At 40.6% G+C, this 15771-nt stretch overlaps 1 protein-coding gene across 2 annotated transcripts in view; it reads left to right on the forward strand.

Moving 5' to 3' along the window:
* The window catches only part of LOC104636362 (contactin-4), a 337483-nt gene that overhangs the window by 26673 nt on the left and 295039 nt on the right, over positions 1 to 15771 (forward strand). For both annotated transcript variants that reach the window (XM_075762486.1, XM_075762485.1), the window contains exon 2: positions 12445 to 12489. The gene's annotated coding sequence lies outside the window, so the exon portion shown is untranslated. The remainder of the gene's footprint in view (positions 1 to 12444; positions 12490 to 15771) is intronic.

A 15771-nucleotide genomic window follows, 5' to 3' on the forward strand; every position in this document is an offset into this window, starting at 1 on the left:
CTTCATTTATATAGAAGAATCCTAAGTCCTGATATGTGTGCTTGAGGGCTGGTGTTAAGGCAAGAATTAAGAAATGTAAGGTGCTGAGAAGTCTCCAGGTGTGTTGGTAGTAGTAGTTACTATTATGTCAGTTGGAGAAGCCTTGTAGCTAATGAGACTCCTGTGAAATGTTTTTGCGTGCTCTTGACCTCTGGAAGGTGGTCTCTAATATCTGCTGGTTTTCTCATGGATGTAAATAGGGATTAATAGGATTAATTTGTATTCAGAAACATCTAGGAGCTGGGCTCTCACTGACTCATTTGGGTCTGCTTTAACAGTGCATTTATTTATTTGCATGATGGGGTTGCAAGCCATACACGGCATATAGTGGTCAATTAAGGTCTAAAGCTGGTCAAAACCTTAGAGGATATTTTAGTTAACTTTTGCTCAAACTATAGAAAAGTACTATGTGATGAGTATTTTCCACTGTTGAGCTGTAGTAGCAGTATATAAAGAGGATTTGCTCTATGCAACATAGCTCTAAGTGTTATTCACTGGAGCTTTTGCATTGGTGACTTGTGTTGTTCCTGGCTCCCCCTTCCATTGCACTTGCTCATTCTTTCCTTCTGTTACGTATATTTATATTTCCATGCATTTTGGTAAGCGTATGAAAAGAATACGGAAAAGAAAGAGGAACAACTTGCCTAGTAAATAAGCTGCTAGATAGTTGGGTTTTGGTTGTGGGTTGGAGTTTTTTTCCAGGTCTCTCTTGGATAGCAACTTTTAGGTACTTGGCCAATTCCCTTGACTTGATCAAAGCCCTGGGGTGAACAGCCAGGAGTTGTTCCCAAAAGAAACGGCTGACGCCCCTCACTCCTACTTTTAGGATAGCCCAATGGTAATCATAAGCTGCTTAGCCTTTGAGGATTAAGTAATATCCTTAATGCTGTAGAGATATTGTAAAGTTCATCTAACCAGTGTTCATATACAAGTGTGTAAATAGCAACGTATGGCTTCTGTAGAAGGGGAATTGCTTTTGGTCATCAAAATATGCATGAAATAGCTAGAAAGCCAGGTGAAACTTGGGCAGTCCCATGGTGTGTAATTGCAAGCAGCATATATATGTGGCTCCGTCCCTGAGCAGCTTTACCCCATGGAAATACTAGTTAAGGCATAGGTTTCAGTGTATTAGTGAGTTTATGATCTGTGTAAGAGTGTCAAGTCAAACAGCTGCCTACTAAATTATTCAGCGTATTGACAGAATAATGACTTTGAAGATGGAGATATTGGACTTAACTCTTTCAAGAGGAGCGGGAGGGGAAATGAATCGGCTGTGCTTGATTCCAGCTGGATCATAGCAAGATCCCTAATGTTCCGTGCCACCTCTGAGCAGTGGATTCAAGTAGAATTAAAAGTAAGAGATAGGATTGATTTTGACACTGATGTGAATTTTAAATTAAGTGAATTTTTAGTAGAACTGGCTAGAAAACCAGAAACTTAGAAAAATGGGCTTACTTGCTGAATACTTAAGCTTTTTATTTTTTTTAAAAGGAAAAACTATAACAAACTTTTTCAGGGGAAAAAAACATACTTAATGAAATCAGACCTTCTATAAAGTCCAATACTCCTTAAAACACTTGTATAAAAATTTTGAGCTGCCTTGCCTTAAATTCTCTCAAATACTTACTAGCCAACTTTGTTGCAGTAATAATAGAGGCTCTGAGGAGAAAGTCTGATTTATGTAGATGTAGCAAAACTGTTTTGTTACTTATCTCTAAGCTGCACTTGACTCAAGGCTTTAGTTAAATACATTTATATAAAAGATAACTGTAATGCATGCACAAAGGAACAAAACCTCAGTTTTAACAAAACTAATTTCTGAAAATTTCAAGTTTGTGAGCACTTGTCTTGAAAAATGCTGAGAAATTTAGCTCTATCATGTGGGATATATACACACTCAATATTTTTATGCATTCTTGTGAGATGTAAATATATACCATCTTACAGAGCTTATTTTTATGAAGAAACATATTTATTTAAATGCGTACATAGATAATTTTATACTTTCTGTGTGTACCTTGAACATTAACATTTTGTATTAGATGCCACGAACATCTTTTCTTATTTTCAGATTTTTCCGTATTATGGGGAAGCTGGTACTCTCCTTTTGGCTTTCAAAACATATTTTCACATCACCAATCGTGGCCCGGCAGCCACAACAAATCTGTTTTATTAATAATAAACGTTTGGTGGAACAATGTAATTAACCAACTGGCTATTTTGCCGTGGAGGCTGCAGTTAAGGAAGTGGAGCTGCTGGGAGGAGATCAAATCCTGCTCCAAACTGTTCAGGCTTCCCAAGCATATGCTGCCGGGAGCCGGGCGGGCTGGGTGGCATCCAGGAGCCCGGGATGCCGTCGCTGCCGGCGTGGCTGCAGACCCCCGTGCTGCCCCCTGCACCACGGCTGTACTGGGGTGCAGGGCTGGAAAAAGGCATCGTAACTTGAAAGGTTTCAAGCTACGTATTGATGAAATGGAAAATAAGTGTGCTGTTTTAGAAAATAACCACCAAAAGCTTCTGGGTTTTGTCTCTTGAGCTCTGCTGATCCATCTCGGTGTCTTGGCCAAGTGTGAGCGTTGGCACTTGCTGCTAACCCACGCCATGCTGCAGTGCTCTTTCCACTTGTCTATGGGGGTCAAAGCTTCCTCCCACTTCTTAGGGAGGTGGAAGCTGCAAGCTTGTACATAGGTGGGTTTGAAGTTTGGTTGTTTGTATTTAGCTCCAAACATCCTTTTTTTACAGCGTCCTTTTTTGCGATCCGGGACGCTTTGCCCTTATCGACAGCGCTGTATTGTAACTCTCCTGCAGCCAGCTCAGATCCTCCAAATATCAGAGGGATCAAAAGGCGATCTAGGGATACTTTACTGCGCTCGGGATTGGGTTTGATCTTCTAGGTGTTCTGCCTACGCGGTTGAAAACATGGTGTGGTTGGCTGAGTCTTTTTATCCTGGTTCGTGGGATTCACAGTTGCCAAGTTCTAGTTTTGACCTTCGTGAACAGGATTTTGTCTGCTCTTGTGGGGTCATTTGTGATCCTCGAGCAGGTCCGTCTGTGGCTTCCAGCTGTACTCCTTTCCTTTGATCTCCCTCCTCTACCCCGTGGGCTGCATCGGCTTAAGAGACTGTCACCCCATCAAAATGAAGCTGCTGGGAGTATTAGCCTTTGAAAAGCATGTCACTGTTAATGTGCTCTTTTACTGAAGTATGGCCTTAACTCTTGCTTGAGTTTTAGTGTCAGGTACCAAAGGATCCAGGCAGGAGGACCTGTTACTAAGAACAGAACTGAGCAGCTAACAATTGAAAATTACTGTGCTTTAAATTTACTGCCATTTAAAATGGTGCGTTACCACAGTGATCAAAGTTCTTTTTTTCAGCCGTCTTTCCATCTGCACCATCGTTAGTACCCACGGAAGGAGATGTTGTGCTTGACTGATGCTGCGTGGACTGCTGACTGTGTAAACAAACCTGGCCTGCTTCTTATGATAACGCAAATTATTTGCCTGTAAAACATGGCCTCAGGGCATGACTGTCCTCCACTAGGTCAACGATGACACAACTTAGTGCTGACATCCTAAATTTTATAGCTAAATTCATTAATGCTTTTAGATTACCCAGGGTAAGGACCAAGAGCTGCATGGGTGGGTTTTTTTCTGCATCCTGTACAGCTATCAATGTAGTCGAACTAATTTTGTGAATAAGATGAATAGGACTTAGTAATGGAGAGGACATCATGGCAAAATTGATGAATCTGAAATAGGGGGAAATTGTTGCACTGGTATGTTTGCGGCAGTAGAATACAATGAATGGAAGGAGAATAATTTATACATATATTAAAAAAATATATTGGCAAATCCTATGCTATTATATCTCCTTTTCTTTAATTTTCCCTGAAAATAATACCACTTATTCATGATGCTGCTGCAATAATTGAACTACTGGAAGAAGAGGAGGGGAAAAAAAAGCTACCCATATAAATTACTACTTGAGCACTGTTCTGTTTTGACAGATGTCAAGGCTGGGTAACTTAGCTTGTTCTGCTGCTTGTATGGGAAGGGCTTGGTATCACTAGGACGCAGACTAATAGCTTTCTGTGCTTCTGAATGTGGATGGATTACACTGCAACAGATTTTATTTTTTTTCCCTAGTCATAACCTAGTGACTCTGAGAGAAGAAGTTGATAAAAATATTCCCTTTTTCTTTGCAGGGTGTTGCTGCGGGAGTGGGAAGTTAAAGGGGAAGAGACAGAGGCAGCCTGCCTGCTGGAAGGAAATATAGTCATAGTCTGTTAGTGTTTCTGTTTAGACTTAGGAAAACCAGTTAAAAAAATTAGTTGAACTCTACAGGAAGCAATTTGCTACTGTACATTAAGCTCCTCTGATTTTCACAGCACTTCAAGCGTGTGCTGCTTTTAAGTGACACATGTATGTGGCCTTCACTTAAATCTCTTGCTTCAAAGTCTTTTAGGCTTATTCTTCAGGGCTTGCCTATTTTTATACCTTTTTTTTAAAAAAAAAGTATGTAACTTGTGCATTAAACAGATGGTACTAAACTAAATAAATGGATTTTTCTGGACTTTTATGTACCGCTTTCAGTTGTCACGGATGGGGGACAGGCTGGTGTGCCACATGCATGGCATGTCCTCCTTTGCTTTATTTCAGACATGAAGTTTTTGCTCAGTTACTTCCACCAGCCTTTCTGGTTTTGTCCCTGCTCCTAGATTTGTAGCTTGTACTTGCCTTTATTTGGTGTCTGCTGCTACTAAATATGGAGATTTTTGGATGTATCAATCAGCTTCATCTGCAAACTGATAATTTAGAAGGAACTTATCTCAGAAAACTAAAGATTGCATTTTGTTATCAGTTCTTCATTATTCTTGGGCATTTTATGAATCCTTTGGAAGAAACCTCTGACTGAGATATCATTTCATAACACGGGTTTCTGATTAGTGATGGAACTGCCCTGAACAAGAAATCCTGAATGCTGTTTCTGGGAAGTGAGATTTATTCTGCCCCAGTTGCTAATGATGTTCTTCTGCACTTGGGAAGTTTTTGTGAGGCTTTTGCTGGGTATACTATCAATTTTATTACACTTCCTTGCTTTCCTTGCTGTGCACTGCTTAGAGCACACTGAATAAGGTAAAAAATTTTTTATAGTTTTCTGCTGAATATTAATACTGCAAACTATTGGCAGTTCATGTATCAGTTTCCTACTCTGCAAATACTGTATATAAACACCCTTTTAGCTGGATGTTAAGGTCAAAGTGGCTTTTGTGGGTATTGCTGCTAGCGGTCCCTAGTGGCACCCAGGACTTGCGAAATTGATTGTCTTAAAAATTGATTATGCAGCAGTTCTGTTTAGTTACAATTCAGCCTTTTTAAAAACAAGAGGTTTTTCTCAAGGCAGTAGAACTAAAGGCATTTCCTTGGATATCCACTGCCTTTCCATGGAGTGCTGGTCTTCAAGAAAGACACTTGCTCTCCTAGCTTCATCCTGGGCTGTGAGTGAGCCTCCAAGAGCAGGAGCAGCATGTTAATATGCTTCTGCTGATTTTTCAGAACATTAATAAATGGAAATACAACAGTGCATGGACTATTGAAACTTCAAGTCCACTCCTTTGTTCCCCAGGATCTGAGAGAGCAATGGGTTAAAAAAATTAAAAAAAAAAAATGCTACTTGTTATGCTGAGGCACCCTTGAGATGAGCAGGCTCACCTTGGCTGTGTGTCTCCTACACCAAACACCCCACAGTGCATGTTTGTGGTGGCAACCTGCAAAGTCCATGGGGACTTTCTAGTCCAGTGTTGCAGGCCTCACTTTTTTGTAGCATCACTGTCATGTCTTCTGTCCATCTAGCCTTGATCCATGTTGGTTGAATAGAGCAATATAAAATCAACTGCCTTATTCATAGTGGTGTTCTTTTATATAAAAAGAATGGGGGTGAGCAATGGGAGGTGTCTATTTTGTGGTTGGTGGGGACATGCTTAACTTCAAAACCCCGTGCGCTGTGTGACCTGGTTATGTAACTTAATTTTTAAAAGAAACCAGCTGAGAAAGTGGAAGACCTTGTTTTTTGGAGAACATAGTGTTGAGGGAGTATGTGGGTGATCCAAAATGTCTACTGGTTTGCAAGGACAAGGAACAAATTAAAAAGAAGAAAAACAAACAATTTAGTGGTGATGGAGCTGTAGCTCTAGCAAGGATAGGCTGTGGGCGTACATCTATTTTATCTTGTTGCAGAAGATTATTCCTCAACACAAAAGGTCATAAAAATCTCACACTGAGTATTAGAAGATAATCTTGTAAAACATTTTAAACTTTTAGCTAGCAGTAAATATTTAAGGCCTTCGTTACAGCAATCAGGGGACTATGTGAACACATACCTTAGCTTGCAAATAAGCACTAAATTGTCACCTCAAATAAAAACTGAATGGTAAAACAGGCAAAATTAACCATCAAGGTTGCTAATTATTACAAGTTGTGTAGATGTTAATTACTCAGTGCCTGATTTTTTTTTAATCACTGACCTTTATTGTTTGGTTTCAAGTGATTAGAGATATTTCTGATCACTTATAATTTTTGCTTCTGGCACTTCAATCCCAGTAAGAAAAGATTTAATATAACAAAGTGATAGGAACAAGAAATGAAGGGGAACTAATGGTCCCCTCCCTTCCCTGGTACGTATGGCCTGTTAGGTTGTGCTTGCTCTTTCATGCAAAGAATCACTCAGATGTGACATTGAACAATATCCTTTGTGCTGTGTCCTTCAGCTGAGGCAGGCTTTTGGCCAAGTAGAAACTTGAAAAGAAGGTGCAGGAGTATTAGAAGCTCTCATCTGGTTTTGTAAAGCTGTGGTGGACTCCTTGTCAGTCATCAACAAGTGGAGGGGCTCATGGGCTGGTGATGGTTTTGAGAGCTCATGTAACCTCTGCTCCTTGGGGAGAAGGAGTTAAGCTAGGGTCTTGTACAGCATTAGAGCAACTATGTGGGATCTTGATGTCTCATTAAAAATAAAGATGATTATACACCTGCTGCTTACAGTGATGGCGAATACAATGTGGTTGTTTTCTTAATGAGGAGCTGGTACAATCCATCCCCTTCTGTTGCTTGGAAAACAAGCTGTAGTGGACTGCAAAGATGTTGTTATATCTTGGTAATGAAAAAACCCACGGAAAAAAACCCAAACCTGAACATATTTTCCATTTGTGTCATCAAAGCCTGAAATGTTCAGCCAAAATAACCTTTGGTAAGTGGCCAGGTTGATGGACTCTATGCAAATGAGCAAAGGATCTCTTAATCAGCAGTTCGGAGAGACTAGGGTATTACTCACAGACAATGCAAAACAATTTAATGCATTTCATTACATTTAAAGTAGAAAGGTGATGAACACATCATCCTCTCTGAATGCAATCTCCTGTAGTTATTCTGGGCTTTTTACTGATACATAGACTTTTCACCTGTATCTCGATGGGAAAACAGCTGTGAAAGAACATCTTTCGAAGAGGTGCCTCTTCTCTGGGTACAGTCAGCAAGCAGTTGTTCTGAGCCTGTTCTGATGGAGCAGGGAAGCCCATTTTAAGTAATAGAAGGGTGATATAGCTTACAGGTTCAATTTAGGAACCAGCTGGTGAATCACTTTGAGATTTCTTTGACAATCTCTCCAAAGAATTCTGGTGTCTAAAGATTATTTTATTATCAATATGCAGTCATGCAGGTCAATGTTCTTTCTGTTTGTGAAACAAATGACATCAAACAAATGGCATTGTAAACCCTAAAAATCCAATATAAATATGTAATGCTCATCCCCACTCGATGAGACCAAGGTATTTTGCTACCTAAAAATAAGACTTTGAAATATTTCAATTTTCACTTTTTTTGTTACAATAAACCACACGGGATCTCTATTTTGACAGCATTTTACTTTGAAGTTAAACCTATCAAACCCTGGGAGAGCTATCATGGTGATTAGGCTTTTTGAGTTTTTCCTCCATGAGAGAGATTACACTTGCAAAATGCTTTTGGCTGACTCACTAAACAATGTTTAAATGCACAGGAAATGCTTCTGTGACAAATGCGTACTGGATTTATATTTCAGCTTCAGAAAACTGTGTCTTTTCTGTTTAGCTCCCATAATCAATCTATTGTGTTAATAACAAAGTTTGAATTCATGAACAGGAGGCAAGCCAAGGATTCAAATGTTACTGAGGAAGGGCTGCACCATGTTTCAGCTGCAGCTGGTAGATGATGCTGAATAAAGTGTGGGTTTCTGTTGTGCAAGACGTGTGCCTCAGCAAGGAAATAATGTGGCTAGTGCTTGATACCATCTTTGCTGGACCGCTTGCTGATCACCTGTTGATGTAGGTGGCAAAACTGGGTGATATTTCAGGGTTGTGTCCTCTGGCTTTGTTTTCCAAAGGGCTGTTGAGCCAGGTCTAGGGCAAAGATGAGTGGGTGGGCATGGGCTTTGCTCTGAGAAATGCCCTCCAGGAGCAGGAAGAGGGACAGCAGTAGGAGTGGTTGCAGGGAACATCTTTCCTTGTGAAGGCTGGTGGAACTGCTGGAAATGAAAATAAGCAAGAGCAGGTTCAGATGCACTTGATTCTTTAATAACTTGTATTAATAAGCCCATAGGCTAGCAGGCTTATGGTTCCTGTGGTTTTTTTAGCTTAAGTGAAGAATATTGGGTTTATAGGAAGTGAAATGTTTGAAGGATATCAAGTTCATATTGGAAAACAGAAGCAGGGAAAGCTCTTAAGCAGTATATAGGGGGTTTCAGATAAAGAAAAATCTGCAGTCTGAGGGCTTCTGGAGTGCCTAATTTGAGACCGGAGTGAAGCAGAGAGATGCATGCAAAGTCTCAGTTTCCTTATTTATGCTTTCTTAAAACCAGTGAATTTGGAACACAGGACAAGACTAGTCTATGGTTTGACAGGCAATATAAAACAGTGCCAGAGCAGGCTAGTTTGAAAAACCTAAGCCCAGGATAGAGCTAGGGATAGGAAAAAGATGAAAAAAAAAACCATCAGCAAATGACTTGTTGCATGTTTGAAGTGACCAAGGGAGGAAAATTTTGGTTTAGGGATTCAGAGCCTGATGCATCAGTAATGCTCCTGCCATCGACCAGGCTTGACTTCCTCCCATAGAGAAGTACCATCACCCTTACTCTGCAGCCTGCTATCACGTAAGTACTCTGAGGAAAGATGCATTAGGAATGTCTGTATTTGCATATTATGCTAATAAACTTCCAATTGGGAAATGCACCTCAGCTTTCTGTGGGATAGCTTCTTTCAGCTCCGTCTGCATTAGTGTGTCAATATAAACTTGGAGTGTAATGTATGGATTTCTGCTGGCAGCAGACGAGATCAACTCTCCTTCAGGCTCTCATCAGTACTCCCAGTTGCCAGCTCCCAGAGAACTGCCTCCACCTGAAAAGTAGAATTTTTTGTGCAATTATGCAGTATTTCTGTGAAATGAAGTGGTGCCTCTCTATTTTTATTTCCTCTCCATAAATGACTTTTTTCCGTGAAGTATGTGCTGTTGCTTTACATGAAATAAGGATTGCACAAAACCGAATTTCTTTTTAAGCTTCTTGGAAGTTATAGCTTTGAGAACAATTGGAGTGGTGACTGGGGAGCCGCACTAAAAAAGCGTTGCTGCCTTTTCCTTTGGAGACAACTTCATATCTGTGTTCTGAAGTTTTTTTTCAAAGCCTTCTGTTGACAAGGGATGCAGAAAATACTGAAGCTGCTAAATTCAGTTTTTAGTGTGCTGTCTTCTGCAGCGTCACCTGGGGAGAGCACTGCGTGTTTCCCTCGTACCTGTTCCAGTCTGTTCTTCGCTTGGGATGAAGGTGTGCGTTTGAATTGATTGGAAGCTATGGCTAAACCCTCCAGGCTATGGGAGGCTTTTTATTATTTACTAAAATTCCTCAGGCACTGTAGAATGTTTGGGGGTAATGTAATTTAAATGCTTTAGGTTTTCAAGCCTGGAAGTCCAGGTTTAGTGCTGCTTGTGAGGATAATGTACAATTACTTTAATCACTGTCTCAAACACGTGACTGAAGAGCAATGTTCAGCCTCTCGCAATTACTGTGGGATGAAATGCTGTACTAAAAGTAAAACATTCTGAGTTTGCCTAATGCCTGGTTTAAGTCAATATCTCTCTGCCTACGCAAAGTGTTTCAAGAAATTGTCCACAAAAGTTCCTGGTGTTGGAAGCTGACATTTCTGAAGGATTTGAGTGGGTACGTGCTGCTGGTTTGATCTGTTAAGTAGAAAGAAGTTGTAATGTAAAGATTTTTTTTAACTAGTCACCTGTTTCTACCCTAAAATTATTTGGTATCCAAAGCACTCAGTGGGCATACAGGACATCAGATGTCCTGCCTGAGTGAGTATCTAACCACTGTGAGCAGCTCCGACAGAAGAAAGCAGCAATAGGTTTAGGAGTAAGTGCATTTGCTGGGATTGTGGGGGAAGAGAAAAAAAGAAAGATTTGATCCAGTCTCCCACATAAGTGCCAAAAAAACCCACCCTAGCTCAGTTATGCACACAAGCATGCAAGGATTTAAAAAAAAAAAACAAACCCAAACCACCAAAACAAACCCCAAAAAGCCTGAACCAAATGCAGTTCTGAAGGTTGTGTGACAGGTGTTCTGCAAGAAACCTCCCTTCTGCTTTGGCGCTCTGCCCTATATGCCCACGTAACTTCAGGGATACTTTAGGGATGGATAGGCAAGTATAGAGAAGATCAGAATTTTCAAAGCAAAAAAAAGAAGTTTTTTCTTTTTTCCAGAAGCGAGGGATGTATTCATAGGTGTCTAAAAATATATATATATAGCAATGTTGGTGTTAGAGCATTTCTTAACTTGTGCAAGTTGTTCTCCTAAACTTTCTATGACTGAAGTGATAAGTTGAACAGTTACAGTAAACAGAGTAATATTTTGATTGGTGTGAAACCGTTCATTTCTTCTTGATGTCTAATTAGCGTAGCTCTGAATGTCAACTATTTATCTGCTCTACCCAGTGTTGTGCTCACTTCATGGGGCTCCATCTGGCTCTGCCTTCCTTGAAGCCTGTTCTTCTCTGAAGGAGCTTGCCCATCCTCAGCACTGGTCCTGGATCCCACCAGTTTCCCATCAGGTCGCTTGGACTGGAAGGGAGCTCTTCTCCCCAGCAAATCTGGGTGGCAAAGCAGTGCTGTGCAAAACCGCAGATGAGCCAGCCTGTAACTCCTTTTGCTTTGTGAGCGTAATTCTGAACGCTGGCTGATAAATGTCACACCGAGTCCTTAGTGACAGCTTCTCAGTGGTACGTGTTTGTTAAATGAAGCCATAATACGCCTGTAGACTACCTGCAATGTAATTCCTTAGCACAAAATCTCCCACAGTCAAACTGGTAAGAGCACGCGGAGCCTTCTGTATTCTCAGGGACCTCAGCAGTAACTGCATTACAGGCTTGAACAGAATCTGGGGGGGATCCTCTGGTTGTGATGTCTTCATCTCATGTTCTAATACCTTCAGTTAATAAGTGGATGATTAACACTTTATCCTTAGGCCAAATGTCAGGCTTTTTTTGCGCCTCTCCTATCTAGGATGTGTTGATAGTGGGGGGGGAAAAGCTTATATTTCTTAGTATGTTTGCTGCATTATGGTGCTCATCTAATTCTAACTCCATAAGCATATCTTCTGCATCTACTGTATGTACTCTGCATGTCTCATAGCCAGCTACTGAACATGTGAAGCTATATGATCATAAGCATGTATTGAATGGGTTTCCCATTGTTTTTCTGCTTTTCAGAATTTGATTAGTGAGTAGTTTGGATGATCTAATGGTTGTACTGCAACTTCTTGGGAAATGGCTATGCTTCAGCCCTTTCTTTGGAATTTAGGTTGGTTTGCTGTCAGCTGAGAGCTGCACTGAGTTAGCAGTGATGGGGGGGAAAGCTGGGCATTTGTGCCAGCTCTGTGAAACCAAGAGCACTTGAGCAGTGGGGGAAGATGGGGATTCACTGAGAGGCTGTAGCAGCTGGAAGTGTTTTTCAGCCCTTAGTGAAGTCATTAGAGTTGAAAAAAATCAGGTGCAAGTAATCTCAGGTGGCATGGCAGAACTTGGTGTAATGTGCAGAGTCTGCAGTGAGCAAGGGGCTGGTGAGCGGTGGGTGCATCGTGGCTGGGGCTCTCCGAGGGGCAAACCTCAGTGGAGTAGGGGGAACTGAGAATCAAGCGGTAGAAATATTCTACAGAGTATCTGACCAGTTTACTGCTTTTATCTTGTGGTACTTTGATTATTTTTAGTTTATTACTTTCAAAGATAGATTTTTTTCTCTGCAAAATAAGTTAACATGAATAAGAATTAATTTAATGACTTAAAATATCAGCGTAACCAACTTTCCCTACACATTTCTACTTTCAGGTATTGGAAATTTGACTGAAGTCTACATGTCATGCACTGGAGAAGGTAACAATTCTTTAAAACTAATTTTGATTTGTTGGTGATATTCACTTCTCTTCTTTCCTAACATCATTGCATTGAATGTAAATTTTTTTTGCTTTGTTTGTGCCTTAGACTAAAGAATCTGCCTCTTAGTGTCTCAGTAGTGGGGTACGTTTACCTTTAAAAAAGAATGTCAGAAATCTGCCTTTAAGTTCTTGGGGTCTATGTTTTGCATTTTGGCAATTCTATGTGGAAGATTGCTAGAAAATATGGAACAGCTTATATTCAGAAACCTGTTTTTGTAAATGTACCATTGTTTAAAAGAATGTGTGTAACTTAAACTTTTACAAAAGGATATGGATATCTTGTTATCAATGGGTTTTTTCTGGTTTGGCTCTTATTTTTTCTTGTCTTTGAGACTTTCAGAATTGATGTTTAATTGTTGAATGTTTGACCCCACAGTTGAATTAGCCAAACAAACCTGTGGCACTTCTGAAACTCAGATTTTCTTAATGGCATGCATTTTTATTGATTCCTTTGGAGACACAAGTTTTGTTGGTTGAGAGGGGGGGTTTGTCCTATACATCCCGAAATTATCTTGTGGGGTTTTATTCTGGAACAATGCCAAGTATGAAACATGGATTTGAGGGTGAAATAATTTGCTCTTTGGAGTGTCCAGCTCTGGTCCGGTCAAGAGAAGAAGGCTGTGCCTCTCTGGGAGTGCTTTCCTCTGCGTCCCTGCTGTGTTGCTTTCGCCCTGTCCCAAAACCGCCCTGCCAAGCTTGGCTTCCATGTAGCCAATCTCCATGGATAACATTGCTATCAAAGAACAACATGTGTTCAAGTATGAATTATGTTTATTTCCAAAGGAGAACAAAACCTTTTCAGAACTTATGAAGAAATAATTAAAAAATAAATATGGTCTTCCTTCTTAGTTTTAGACATTGCCCTATCTATTCAGAGAGGTTACAGATGCCTTCTGATCAAAATACTTGATTTCTTAATTCTTCTTTTCCTTGGAGTGATTCAGAAGTTTCTCCTCAGTCCTAGGTGGTGTTTACAATGAAAAATGAATTTCTGCCATAGATCAAGTAAACTATTCTTATTCAGCTTGGGCCTTCTTAAATTTGCAAAGCTGTCTTTGTGTGAGGTTTTCAAAGACAGTATGATAAGTTTTGTGATATATCACTTTCTAGTGGTCTGAAATGAAAAGCTTATTTCTCAATACAAAAGATAACTTTGAATAATGGACTCCTCATCCCTTTGGACAGTACTCCTAAATTAGCTTCAAAGTCCTTTCTCAGGTGAAGTCTCCTTTTCAGGTTCCCCATAGTAAAAAGGAGACACTGATACCCATTTCCTTTGGAAAGTGTTTCCAATCTGCTGATGAAAAGTACTTCTGAAGAGTTAGGCAACCTTGATTAATTGAGCCTGAATAAGAAGTGCAGGATCAAATCTCAGGATATTATTTTTAGGCTGCAGACTTGTTCTGCATTCCAAATCCTTAAATGCCAGTTTGATAACAAGTGTGAAGGACTGGAGTAGACAGCTATATGCATCCTAGTAATGGCTTGCAAATGCTGACACCACTATAGACAGAAGAATGGAAATTGCTTTCTGTTTACAGAACAACATGACTATTTGGTAAACACTTCTCATTAGCAAGTGTGTGATCGGAGTTTGTGTTAAATGCCTCAATTTTGTGATATAACTGGTGTGGTGTTTGTAGTGAAATGGTGTTAAAAAAGCTAAATGTGGATAAGTACGTAGTGAATACGAGTGTTTAAAAGTTCAGTGAAACGATGTGTAACACTTAGATCTGATATCGGAACCACAAGCCAGAATTGTGTTCTTGTGGTGTGTGCAAAAGGGGGTCAGAATAGCGATCTGGAGGGGGAAAAAAGCCTCTGATGGCCTGAGCAGAGAACTTGTACAAACTCTGCGTGTCTAAAATCTGCCCCTTGCTGATGGGGCTCTTGGCCAGCAGCGTACCTCGAGATCCAGCGTTTTGCCTTCAAAGAAAACAGCACAGCACACGTTTGGGGAAAGCGAGGGGTCGCACGCGTTGTGGTGCTTGACAGAAGTGCGCTTGTGGGGACTGCAAACTCGGGCGTTAGCCACGTTTCAGCTCTGAGAGGAGGATTTTCAAACCCACGCTCTGAAGCTGCGTGTGGTCCCTGCTAAGCCATGAGAAAGGCTTAGAAGAAGCCAAGTTTGGGGGTTTGCTTCTGGTCTGGTGAACCAAAACTGGCTGCTGTTTACCGAAGTGACTCGGTAACTACAGATTTGAAAGAAAACATTTGCGTGTTGTAATAGTATAATTATAAAATTCTACTTTATTACCTGTCAAGCTAATTAAAACAGCTACAGGCTAACAGTCATCTTAAAAAGCTTGTAGCATCTGTGCATTGTATTCAACAACCAGGCTTACAGTGTAATTTTAATTAGAAATATTACCAGCAGACACAGTGTACACTTGTGCTGGAGAAATGTCCTTGCCTGCATAGGAATACTGAATGTTCTGGGCAATAGCTCTAGGAAAGGAAACTTTAATGAATATGTTTTCTGCCTTGTAGCCTGAACAGCAGTTAATTACGGCATGGCTTGACACTGGAGGGTCTTTCTCCCTCCCCGGCATCCAGCGCCAAAGTGGTGGCTTCCCATTTGCTCGGTGTGCGAATATTTGACTTGTAGCTGTTGGCTACTCAAATCTGGAGAACTGCCACTCATTCCAGGTAGAAACTTCCTCAGTTGGAGGTGCTGTGGGTCACCGTGTAAGAGGATTACTCAGATCTAGACTTACCATACTTAATTTTTATACTGCTCCTTTAAAGACAGGAGTTGTTTGTGTTCTCTAGGCATCTCTCTGCTTCTCGAGATCCATAGAAAATAACCATCCTCCTTCCTAGGCTCCTTACTGCCAGATGTCTGCTGCTGTCTTCTTACTCTTTCCATACTTCTCTGAAGATCTGCTTTATCATCTCCTGTTTTCCTTCCATCCTGGTTCCTTTCTCCCTCTCTGCCAGCCCTCTCCTTAGGCGCGTCCTTCTCTCGCGTTAGTTGGGTTTCTCATGTCACCGGTGCTCCCCTCTGTGTGCAAAGCCCAAACAATTAAAACTGAATCAATTGTTCTAAAGTAATTTGAAAACTGAATTAGCAAAATTGCCATTTTACAGTGGATTTAGTGGTGTCTTTTTTAAAAGATGAGCAGTCTCTGCTCTCCTTGAAGTTGCACCTCAGAGATAGTTTGCTAATTTTGCAGCAGAATGAAATGACAACTTTTTGATACGTGTAACCTGGATTGTA

This window comes from Balearica regulorum, chromosome 10 (genome assembly GCF_011004875.1).
Source record: "Balearica regulorum gibbericeps isolate bBalReg1 chromosome 10, bBalReg1.pri, whole genome shotgun sequence".
Taxonomy (NCBI): domain Eukaryota; kingdom Metazoa; phylum Chordata; class Aves; order Gruiformes; family Gruidae; genus Balearica; species Balearica regulorum.